Source organism: Narcine bancroftii, chromosome 1 (genome assembly GCF_036971445.1).
Source record: "Narcine bancroftii isolate sNarBan1 chromosome 1, sNarBan1.hap1, whole genome shotgun sequence".
In the NCBI taxonomy this organism is placed as follows: Eukaryota; Metazoa; Chordata; class Chondrichthyes; order Torpediniformes; family Narcinidae; genus Narcine; species Narcine bancroftii.
The window spans coordinates 132,004,753-132,017,733 of NC_091469.1; the positions used below are offsets into that span (position 1 = coordinate 132,004,753).

A 12,981-nucleotide genomic window follows, 5' to 3' on the forward strand; every position below is an offset into this window, starting at 1 on the left:
GTTTTCAAATGAACTGACAATAAAATATGGACAAACAACAGGGAGAAGAAACGAGCATAAGCATTGATCTGCAACAGAATTAAAAGAGAGTTCAACAGAAACTAGGATAAATATACACCATTTGACAAGTTAAAAAAGATAAAAAGAGATTTAAAAAAGGTAAACTAAGTATAGGGTCACTATGGGAGGGCAAGAGGATGAGGAATAACAACGAAGCAAAGAGGAACTAATCAGAGTTCATAGAATGTTTTGAGATGGTTTCTTAGAACAACATGTATTATGAAACAAGATAGGATTTGTTGATGACCTCATCGTGAAGGATATGATTGAATTTTACATTCAATTTGAAGGAAAATCGAGGGTCTCTAAGACTAATACTTTAAATCAAAATATATGAGCATGAAAACATCGCCAGATAAAGTAAACCATCAAATCGGGTGAAGGGGTCACTCAATCCAGATGCAGCAAGATCTCTTATAATGAAAGGAATAGATACAATGTTATAAGATTTTTTTTTCCCTGGGAATAATCCTGTATACATTGTTAACTAAAAAAGTTAAACATGTTATTGAACATAAAAAGAAAAAAACAACATTTATTTGTGAAAAACAGAAGATTGGACAGATTACAAAAATAAAGCAATGGACAAGGAAAGATTAATAAAGAAAAAATAATCCAGAAAGATGAAATAAATAGGAAGTTTCCATTGATATCTAATAAAGAAAAAAATAGTTAAGTGAGCCTTGGTCCTATAGAAAGTGAAGAGAACTTAAGGATGCTGTGAGGAGATATGGATAGGTTAGGTGAATAGGCCAAGATCTGGAAAACAGAATTTATCATAAGAAAATGTAAAATTCGGCAGGAAAACCAAAAATTAAGCATATCATCTGAAGGGCAAGAGATTGCAGAGCCCTGAGTTGCAGAGGGATCTCTATGTCCTTCTGCGAGTGTTTGCAAAAGGCATATTAGCAAGTACAATAGTTGATTATGAAAGCTAACAGAACTTTATTGCTTATTGTGAGGGGAAATAATTTCAAAAGCAGGGAGGTTTGCTTCAGTTACATAGAATATTATTGAGTCTGTAACTGGAGTCCTGTGCATGGTTGGTCTCATTTCACGAACATTGTTAATGCATTGGAAGCAGTTCAGAGACAATTCATCAGAACCGTTTTAGGAGAAAGGTTTGGAAAGGTTCAGCTTACACCTGCTGGATTTGATTGAAAAATTTAAGATACTGAGAGCTCTTGACATAATGAATATGGATTTAATGTTTAGCCTTGTGGGAGAATTTAGCATCAAGGATTGAAATTCAGAAATTACAGGTTGCTCGCATAAGAGATGATGTGATATTTTTTTTCTTTCGGAAGGACTTTGGAATTCTCAAAGGGCAGAGGAAGCAGAATCTCTGAACATATTTTAGGTATTGATAAATAAATTCTCGATAAGCAAAGTGGTGAAAGGAAACTGGGGATGATAGGAATGTGGAGTTGACGTTACAATGTAATCTCAACCATAATCTTTTTAAATGGCAGAGCAATTTGAAGGGCCATGTGGCCTACTCTTGCTCCTACATCTCTGGATGCAAAAGTATTTTGGAGTGGGAACAGAGTTACAAAATGCTAGCCAGGTTAAAACAGAGAGCAAAAGAGACAGGTAGGGATTGCAAAAAAAAGTATTTAACGGGAAAACAGTTCAAGTGAGCATGGCAATGAAAGATGTGATTAGAAATGATATAACCATATTTAAAATTAAAAGAGAAAAACATTTGAATAAACCAATCAAACTAAAAGATGATAATTTTTTATTGGTTCCAATTAATTGCTTCTAAGTACTTTAAAAAATCTAGAAAAAAAATGATATGCAAGGCATTATTATTTAGATTGAAAACATTATTAAAAATGTTGTTTTAGAGGAATGACAGATATCAAATATTATACTTTGGTTTAAAAAGAATATGCTTTTTGTGATTTTATTTAATACCTGGTTTAGATCTTCCCAAAACTTTTCCACTTTCTCACTTGCCCAAATTGCATGTACTGTTGTTCCCGTTTCCTTCTTACAACGAAAACATCTATCTGATACTGTTGGGTCCCATTTATTTAACTTTTGGGACATGGTGTATAGCCTGTGTAACCAATTATATTGCATCATGCGTAACCTCGTGTTTATTGTATTTCTCATAGTTCCGGAGCATAGCTTTTCCCATGTTTCATTCTTCTTCTAAGTAATATAAGAAGTAAAGAAATTGGACTCAATTTGGATGGAGAACAAAAAAGATTGATTATGATAGCCTTAGCTGTAGCAAAAAAATGTATAATGTCAACCTGGAAATTAGAAGATAGCCTGAGAATACAACAATGGTACATAGAAATGAATAAATGTACTCCATTGGAAAAAATAACATATAATTTAAGAAATGACATCACAGTATTCGAACAAATTTGGGAACCGTACATGGAACACAACAGAGAAATCCTACCGCAGATCTCCACCACCTAAAATGACAGAAGGAGAAGAAGATGAAATGAACTGACCCAGTGTGTAAAAATAGAAGACACAAATTTCTTGTTTATTTTCATTGTGTGATGAGATTGTTTAATGGGTTTAATGTATCATATATGTTGAGCGTTGAGTGAGTGGGGGGGGGGGGGGATGAAGGAGGGAGAGAAGGAAGGGGGGAAAAGGGGAGAAAATGACACTGTTTATATTCAAGAGGGAAATGTTTGTGTATATTTTGGTCAGTATGGTTCATAGTGTGAAAAATAAAAAAATATATAAAAAGAATATATGTAAAGAATTATAGACCAGAGAGAAGGAATGGAATCTCTAATAGTGAAGAAAAATACAAAGGCATCTAAAAACCAAAAAATAGTAAATATCTTGGTGCAATTAGATAGAAGATGGGGCTAAATTTACTTAAAACTAGCAGGATACCCGGCATTGTCCGGGAAATAAAACACTCAGTTGTTGATTACATGGTTGAAACAAAATAGCTAAAAAAACTTCATATAACCTTAAAGGTTAAAATCAACGTGCTCATGGCATTCAGCAGCAAATGTTACCACAATTATAGTAAACATTAATGCAAGTCAGTAAAAGCTGGTCAAAAATACTTTTGAACTTGATATGACCTTAAAGGTTAAATTCAATGTGGTCATGACATTAAGCAGCAAATGTTACCTCTACTAAACCTCCCTGGACATTTCCAGAGAGCTCCATGTTGATTTGCATGGAGTACAGACAAGCAAACAGATATACATGCACAAATATTGATTAGATTTTTGAATCAAAGACAGAATGGATCAGGATAATATAATGAATGTCATGTTTCTCGATTCAAAAGAGTTCCAGAAAATAGACTGAGTGAAGATGAACAGGTTTGCAACAATTTCATTGTATGAGAATTGCATAATCTGGGGAAATTAGCAAATGTGCTCACTTGTCCTGACCTGTTGAGGATATTAAAGTGATTCATGCATTGCACTGAAGACAAAATACTTAGTGTATGGAATGCTCAGAGGTTATGGTGATTAGAGTGGAAAAGGACAAGATTTGGATCAGCCATGATATTGAATGGTTAGGTGGACTCAAGGGGGCTTATGGTTTACTCCTGCTTCTACTCATGATTTCAATCAGACCCATTACCTCTGATTTTTGGTTTAATTCCTGCAATTCTACACATGCATTTAAAAATTGCCTTTTCATTAATATTGGCCCTCGCTTGATGTTTCAAACCAAGGAAAGAGAAAATTGAGAAAAGTATATTATCAATGGAAAACTGCCAAACCTAAAAGGAAATAATTTTGTTGCACATCTGTTAAGACTTAACTTTGCATTCTCCTCATATTTATTTCTGAGTCTGGTTTTAAACCTAAAAGGAATTAATGCATAATTGTACAATCTCTTTTCACAATTTTAAAATATTTAATCTTGATTTTATGCTGAGATTATCTGCTCCTTTCTGTCTAATTGATGAAAGCAGAGTTACCCATACATAAGGAGGCATTGATCCCAGACACATTTAAAAGTGATATTGGATCCTAGAACTCAAACGAATGAGATGTGGACATGTAAATTTGCCGCAGTTTACACTCATAATTCATAGATTTTTCTTGAACAAAGGGTCTGATATAAGACTAGATAAGGCACAACATGTCAATGACACATAAAAAATTCATAGGCAATCCACGAGAGGGATGGGATGCACTTGAAGTGGTGGGGATTCAATATATTGGTGAAGAGATTTGCTATTTCAGAGGGTTTAACAGCCTGGTAGGGCAATGAGACTCAAGGTGGTAGTGTGGTAGATGAGAAGGTTGAGGCAAATAGAACATAATAGGCAGGTGGCACAGTTAGCAGAAAGCTGTTCCACCACCAGTGACAGTTCGAACCCAGTGCTGTCTGTACCTCCTCCCCTTTTCTGCATGGGTTTCCTCCAGGTGTTCCAGTTTCCTCTCGCCCTTCAAAATACATACTGGGGGTGTATTTGGGTGGCACAAGCCGAAAAGGCCTGCTATGTCAAAATTTAAAATAATGGAGTGAGGAAGGACTGATAAGGCCATTGATTTTAATGCAAGAAGTGTGATAAGACAAATGAACTCAGAGCATGGATAGTTATATTGTATTGGGATATTATTAATGGAGCTTTGGCACCTCCATACCAGACAGTGATGCAACCAGCTAGAATCTTCTCCACGGTACACCTGTAGGTTTTTGAGAGTCTTCAGTTACATACCAAATCTCCTCAAACAGCTCACAAAGTATAGCCACTGCTGAGCCTTCTTCATGATTGCATCGACATGAAGGCTCCAGAATAGATCCTCAGAGATGTTAACACCCAGGAATTTAAAGTTCTTTACCCTCTCCACTACTGAGCCCTTGATGAGAATTGGTTCATTTTCCCTGACTTCCTCCTGAAGTCCACAATCATCTCCTTGGTCTCCTCAGTCTGTTCCCAATTTTCGCCTCCCTTTCAGTAGTCTCATCGCCAACCTGTCACCCCTCTCCACTTCTGCAATTTTTCCAGTATCCTATTACTTCTTGGTCCCTCTGCAGCCGTGTTCCTTATGTTATGAGCCCAGAAGACTCCAAAACCCACCAGCAATAGAAATTCACCAAGACAACAGTTACTTAAAAGTTGCTTTTAATTTTCTTTAAACATAATAACAGGATCAATCTTAAACTTAAACTTAAACTTAACTTAACCTAACTTAACTCCCTTCTAATTCTAAGCGCATGTGTACGTAATGTGTATATGTTCAGGAAATTTCTCTGTTTCACTGTCCAGTCATTCACTTTTCACTTCTCCAAGTTCACTGGTTATCAGACAATTCTCATGTTCTGCACAGAATTTAACATTCATGAATCTTCACCAGGCTCTGGTGCTTCAAATTAAATGGTCATGGCTCAGGAAGGTTCTTGTTGGTTTCAGAGAGATATTTGTTGTTCGTTGATTTCCTCCAATCAGTCACCTTAGTATCTTACCGAAGAAACTTGCTCCATCGTGTTTTTTCTTCCAAGTGACCACAGAATTCCTCTTGTTTCCCTTATTTCAGGAGAAACACTCTAGCCGGCCTTTTCTTCTTGTAAGAACTGCAATGGTTTTGAACAGGCTGAACTCAGAACTCAGAACCTGTCTTCAAAATGGTTTTTTTTAACAAGCCTGCCAGCTTGCCATTTTGCAGCCTCAAAAGGCTACTGCAGAACTGACTTTTTTTTTCTCTCTTTCTCTCTCTCTCTCCAGAAGAGATTAGAAGATCACAAGAAAAAAGAACAGAAGAAGGTAATTTGGTCCATTGAGTCATCTCTGTGAAACCTCCCTGAACTAACCTGTTCTCGCATCTAGTTCCAATTTCCGGCCTTGTCCCCATATCTTATGATACTCTGACTAATTAGATACCTATCAATTTCCCCTTTAACTTCCCCCAATGATCCTGCCTCCACAGCTGCAGGTGGCAACAAATCCCACAAATCAACTACCCTCTGGCTAAAGAAATTTCTCCTCATCTCTGTTGTAAATTGGTACTTTTTAATTCTAAGACTGAGCCCTTAAGTCCTGGAATCATCCAACAGGAGAAACATCTTATTTACATCTACTCTGTCTAATCCATTCACTATTCAAAATGTTTCTCTGAGATCCCCTCTCATTCTTCTACATTCTAATGAATAGAGTCCAAGAGCCGCTAAGTGTTCCTCATATGATGTCCTTCTCATTCCTGAAATCATCCTGGTAAACCTCCTCTGTACAGTATCCAACCTTGCTATATCCTTTCTAAGTTATGGAGCCCAAAACTGTACACAGTACTCCAAATGATGTCTCACCAGTACCCTATAGAGTCTCATCAACACCTCTTTATTCTTATACACAATCCCCTTTGAAACTAATGCCAACATAGCATTCCCCTTCTTTACCGCTGATCCAACCTGGCGGTCAACTTTCAGGTTATCCTGCAATGAGGACCCCCAAGTCCCTTTGTACTTCTGAGGTTTGAATTTTCTCCCCATCCAAATAATAATCCGACCGTTTATTTCCTCTACCAGTTCAGGTGCAACCTGTCTTGTTTGTAGAGGCCAGATCTTCCCCAGAAGAGATTCCAATGATCCACAAATCTGAACCCCTGCCCCCAGCACCAACTCTTGAGTGACACATTCATCTGCCACATCCTCCTATTTCTACCCTCTCCAGCACGTGGCACTGGTAGCAATCCTGAGATCACCACCCTTGAGGTCTTATTTCTTAACTTCCTACTTAACTCCCTGTAGTCTCTTTTTAAGACCTCATTGCTATGTCATTAGTCCCCACATGGACCACGGCATCTGTCTGCTCCCCCTCCCCTGACAGAATGCTCTGAAATCGATCAGAGACCTCCCTGACCCTGGCACCTGGGAGGCAACAAACTGGTTGGGAGCCTCAATTTCATCTACAGAAACCCCTATCCACATGCGTAATCAACGAGTCCCCAGTCACTATTGCTCTTCTCTTCTTCCCCCTTCCTTTCTGAGCTGGGAGGCCAGCCTCTGTACCGGAGTCATCAACACCTTGAGAAGAATCACTTGACTGTTTATTTTTCTCTCTGCTTCTAAAAACCATAGGCTTGTTACAGGACTCCAAACCCAACCTTCGAAATATCTTATCAGTATCTCTGATCCTGGACTTTATTGCCCATACACAATAGATCAGCATTCTTCATTGTTTCTGCGAAGTCAACTGGAGCCTCAATGTCTAGCTTCCGCAAAGCTCTTGCATTTTAAATGAGATGTTGTAGCCCTGCTAAAGGCAGAGCTGCTGAATTAAGTGGTGTCCACACCAAACAAGTTAACCAGTAACTGCCATTTCTTCAAACCACGCGCATTCCTTTTTAGGGGAGGTGACAGGCTCACAGGAGTGATGTCATAATGCTGCTGTGAGGCCTGGCCGTTCCCCTGGCAATACGCTCCTGGAGCCTGGAACTTCTGCGCAGTGAGGGGAAAGCCCTTGTGTCCTGCCGCAGTGGCTGTTCGCTACGGCGATTCGGCCAGTCATGTGTGGGGTTGATCCAGTCTGCTACAATGTCTTTTGTGAAGTGTTACACTGTTTGTGAAGTGTTACCTACACTAAACCCCCCACAATCTATCTCTTTTAAAGATATATTTGGTCTAAGAGTAGATAGGTTTCTGGGTCTGGATGAGGTACACTCATGGGCTCTGAGGGAGGTGGCGTTGGAGATTGTACAGGCATTGGAATTGATTTTCCAGAAATCAATAGACTCAGGCATTGTTCCCGAGGATTGGAAGGTCACAAATGTAGTTCCACTGTTTAAGAAAGGAGGGAGGCAGAAAAAAGGAAATAATAGGCCTATTAGTCTGACTTCGGAAGTCAAAAGGTTATTGGAATTGACCCTCAAGGATGAGGCTATGGAATAATTCGAGGTACACGACATGATAGGTCCATGCCAGCATGGTTTCATGAAGGGAAGATCCTGCCTGACCAACCTAATGGAATATTTTGAGGAAATCTCAAGTAGAGTCAACAAGGGAGAGGCTGCAGATGTAGTGTGTTTGGATTTTCAAAAGGCCTTCGATAAGGTGCTATTTATTAAGATGAGAACACATGGAATTACCAGAAAAATAATAGATTGGGTAGAGCATTGGTTGATGGGCAGGAAGCAAAGGGTGGGAATAAGGGGATCCTTTTCTGGTTGATTGTCTGTCACTAGTGGTGTTCTGCAGGAGTCAGTGTTGGGGCGGCTTCTTTTTATGCTGTATATTAATGATTTAGATTGTGGATTGAATGGTTTCGTGGCAAAGTTTGCAGATGACTCCAAGATAGGTGATAGAGTACGAAGTGTAGAAGAAATTGAAAGCTTGCAGGGAGACTTGGACAGCTTAGGAGAATGGGAGAAGAAATGGCAGATGCAATGTAATTTTGAGAAATGTACAGTTGTGCATTTTGGTAGAGGAAATAAACGGTTGGATTCTTATTTGGATGGGGAGAAAATTCAAACCTCATAAATACAAATGGACTTGGGGGTCCTCATGCAGGATAACCTGAAAGTTGACCGCCAGGTTGGATCAGCGATAAAGAAGGGGAATGCTATGTTGACATTCGTTTCAAAGGGGATTGTGTATAAGAATAAAGAGGTGTTGTTGAGACTCCATGGGGCACTGGTGAGACCTCACTTGGAGTACTGTGTGCAGTTTTGGGCCCCATATCTTAGAAAGGATATAGCAAGGTTGGATACTGTACAGAGGAGGTTTACCAGAATGATTCCAGGAATGAGAATGATTACATATGAGGAAGGCTTTAGCACAGTGGTTCCCAACCTTTTTTATGCCATAACATAACATAACATAACATAACATAACATAACATAACATAACATAACATAACAATTACAGCACGGAAACGGGCCATTAGGCCTTCTAGTCCGCACCAAACCAAACACTCCTCTCTAGTCCCACCTACCTGCACAATGACCATAACCCTCCACCTTCTTCTCATCCATATACCTGTCCAGCTTTTTCTTAAATAATAAAATTGACTCTGCCGCCACTATTTCTCCCGGAAGCTCATTCCACACTGCTACCACTCTCTGAGTAAAGAAGTTCCCCCTCATGTTACCTCTAAACCTCTGCCCCTTAACTCTTAACTCATGTCCTCTTGTTTCAATCTCTCCTACTCTTAACGGAAATAGTCTATGCACATCCACTCTGTCTATCCCTTTCATAATCTTAAATACCTCTATCAAATCCCCTCTCAACCTTCTATGCTCCAAAGAATAAAGACCTAATCTGCCCAATCTCTCCCTGTACTCTAGATGCTTAAACCCAGGTAACATTCTGGTAAACCTTCTCTGCACTCTCTCCACTCTGTTTATATCCTTCCTATAATTAGGCGACCAGAACTGCACACAGAACTCCAAATTAGGTCGCACCAACGTCTTATACAATCTCAACATCACCTCCCAACTCCTATATTCCATGCAATGATTGATAAAGGCCAGCATACTAAAAGCCTTCTTCACCACCCTATTCACGTGAGTTTCTACCTTCAGGGAACGATGTACCGTTACTCCTAAATCTTTCTGCTCTTTTGTATTCCTCAATGCTCTCCCATTTACCACGTATGTCCTATTCTGATTCTTCTTACCAAAATGAAGCACCTCACACTTATCAGCATTAAATTCCATCTGCCATTTTTCAGCCCACTTTTCTAAGCAGCCCAAATCCCTCTGCAATCCTTGAAAACCTTCTTCATTATCCACTATTCCACCTATCTTAGTATCGTCTGCATATTTACTAATCCAATTCACCACCCCATCATCTAGATCATTAATGTATATAACGAACAACAATGGGCCCAATACAGATCCCTGAGGCACACCACTGGTCACCGGCCTCCAACCTGACAGACAATTTTCCACTACCACTATCTGGCCTCTCCCTTTCAGCCAATGTTCAATCCATTTGACTATCTCAAAATTTATACCTAAAGACTGCACCTTCCTAACTAAACTTCCATGTGGTACCTTATCGAAGGCCTTACTGAAGTCCATATAGACAACATCCACCGTGCTACCCTCATCCACATTCCTAGTCACCTCTTCAAAAAATTCAATCAGATTGGTCAAACAGGACCTTCCGCCCACAAATCCGTGTTGAGTGCTCCTGATCAGACCCTGTCTATCCAGATATTTATAAGTACTATCTCTAAGAACTTTCTCCATTAATTTACCTACCACAGACGTCAAACTTACAGGCCGATAATTGCCAGGCTTCCTCCTTGAACCCTTTTTAAATAATGGAACCACATGCGCAATACGCCAATCCTCCGGCACTATCCCCATCTCTAATGACATTTCCAATCCACATCCCTAAAATATTTTAATATGTTCTCGCACCCCTTAAAGTAATAATTTACTTAAGAATAAAGGTGAAGGTGACCAAAACAAATTTGTATAATCAATTTTTAATAATATATAGACAAAAATGAAACATATAGAAAAGAAAAAATATTACAACAAATTGAAAGTTGCATAAACCCTACCAAAAAACTAAATTTTCATCCATGCATGAAATTTCTTTAAAAAAATTAAAGAACTAATATTCAAATGTTCATAAGCCAATTTAAATTTAAAGACTCTTTTGTTCCTGTTTATTGCTTAAGAGTTTTTCAAAACGTGGCACTTTGTTGCTGGTAGCAATCTGCATGTCTGCCTGTGCACCCAAGTGATTTCTAGATTTTGTCTTGATTGACAAAAGGGTCCTAAATCCAGACTCACATAAGTATGTCGTCGTGAATGGGATGAGCACAGTTAGTGCTTTTTCACAAAGTCTTGGAAACATGTCCATTGCCGAACACCAATATTGTTCCAAACTTTTGCTTTCAAACTGCATTTCAAGAACACGATTTGTGCACAGTTCAATAAAATCTTCCTTCAGCTCTTCATCATCCAATATATTATCCAAATTGAAGGAATATGGATTTATAAAAAAAACTGAAATGTTATCTCGCACCCCCTGGAATCCTATCTCGCACCCCAGATTGGGAAACCCTGGCTTAGCGGTTCTTGGACTCTATTCATTAGAATATAGAATGAGAGGGGATCTCATAGAAACATTTTGAATAATAAATGGATTGGACAGAGTGGATGTAAATAAGATGTTTCCCCTGTTGGGTAATTCCAGGACAAGAGGGCACAGTCTTAGAATTAAAAAGTACCAATTTATCACAGAAATAAGGAGAAATTTCTTTAGCCAGAGGGTAGTGGATTTGTGGAATTTACCACATGCAGCTGTGGAGGCAGGATCTTTGGAGGAATTTAAAAGGGAAATTGATAGGTATCTAATTAGTCAGGATATCATAGGATATGGGGACAAGGCCGAAACTTGGAACTAGATGCGAGAATAGTTTAGTTCAGGAGGTTTCACAGAGCAGACTTGATGGGCCAAATGGCCTGCTTCTGTTCCTTTTTCTTGTAATCTTGTGATATTTATTCATAACCATTCTAACATACCTCATAACACTCACCCCCTTTTTTATGCTTGCCATTTCCATTTCTCAACCCAAAATGTTGACTATCCATTTTTTTCCATGGATAATGAGTCTCTCCAACTTATCTCTGTTTGATTAGGATTCCAACATCTGGCATTGACTTCCATTTCCATTGGTTATTCAATTGATCTGAACCTGAGGATAAAGCAGACATGAGTCAACCACTCATGAAGATTCTTGGACCGAAAAGATTAATTTAACCAACATGTAAGTATAACCAACTGAAAGTCACCATTTGCTCCATTATCTTCCTGTGTGAAAAAGCTTGATCTCTTTGGCTAAATGAACTTCTGAGAACTATGATTCAGTGGGTTGTCTAATTTATTTTTTAAATTTAAATTTATACATACAGCACAGAAACAGGCCATTTTGGCCCACGAGTCCGTGCCACCCAATTTACAGCCAATTAACATACACCCCCAGTACGTTTTGAATGGTGGGATGAAACCGGACCTTCTGGGGAATACTCACATTGACACAGGGATAACGTACAGACAGTGCCGGATTTGAACCCCGGTCTCGATCGCTAATTGTTATGCCAACCATGCGGCCCAATGAATAAAATTTGAGTAGAATGACCTTAACTTCTTTGGGGTTTTTAAAAATGAGACATGATCTCATTAAAACATATCATTTTGAGTAAACTTTACAGGTTAAATGATAAGAAGCTGCTTTCCTTGATATTGAGATGAAATGGTCTCAGGAGGAGAAGCTGCACGTGTTGGATTGAGATCTGAAGGAAATCTCCTTACACAGCAGCCAGTGAACCTTTGGAATTCCCTTCACGATGGAGCTGTGATTACTCAGCTGTTGGGTCTATTTATGGCTGAGAATTTTTTTTAATTCAGAGGAAACCATGAATATAGGGAATATAGGGTTATAACAAGAATGCAGAATACGAGAGAGAGAGAGACAAGTGTCAAGGGTGATCCTATTAAAGAACAATGCAAGCTTGACGGGCCACGAGGCACAGATTTTTTTTAATGTTTCTTATCTTCTGTTACCAGATCACATTCAATTTCCCTGTATTCCTAAAAACAAACTTAATTAGAGATTCATTTAAGGCCTTTTACTTTGCACATTATTTAATATTGAATAGATATTTTCTATATTGCAGTTTGTTTGCACATTTTCTTTGTTTACATTTTTCTCTTTTATATACATATCTTTCCTTGAGAACAGTTTTTTCTTTGCACTATCAATAAGTAGAAATTCTGCCTGGCCCACAGGAAAAGGAATCTCAGGGTTGTTTGTGATGTCATGCATGTACTCTGACAATAAATCTGAACTTTGACCTTCACCGTTTATTTTTTTTTTTTTTTTATTTTTTTATTTTTACCAGCTCATTCTGCTGCAACCCAGTTCATTCTCTTACTCGTTCATTCTCTCATTGCTTCTCTTTCTAAGGTAAGGTCTTGTCAGGCACAAAGCAGCTGCATAATTGCAGA

At 38.6% G+C, this 12,981-nt stretch overlaps 1 protein-coding gene across 3 annotated transcripts in view; it reads left to right on the forward strand.

The window, feature by feature from the left end:
* Positions 1 to 12,981, forward strand: part of irf2b (interferon regulatory factor 2b) — a 116,438-nt gene that overhangs the window by 3,325 nt on the left and 100,132 nt on the right. For 2 of the 3 annotated variants that reach the window (XM_069940136.1, XM_069940157.1), the window contains exon 2: positions 11,613 to 11,740. The gene's annotated coding sequence lies outside the window, so the exon portion shown is untranslated. Of the gene's footprint in view, positions 1 to 5,743; positions 5,783 to 11,612; positions 11,741 to 12,981 lie in introns of all 3 variants that reach the window. The other variant, XM_069940146.1, reaches the window with a different exon arrangement.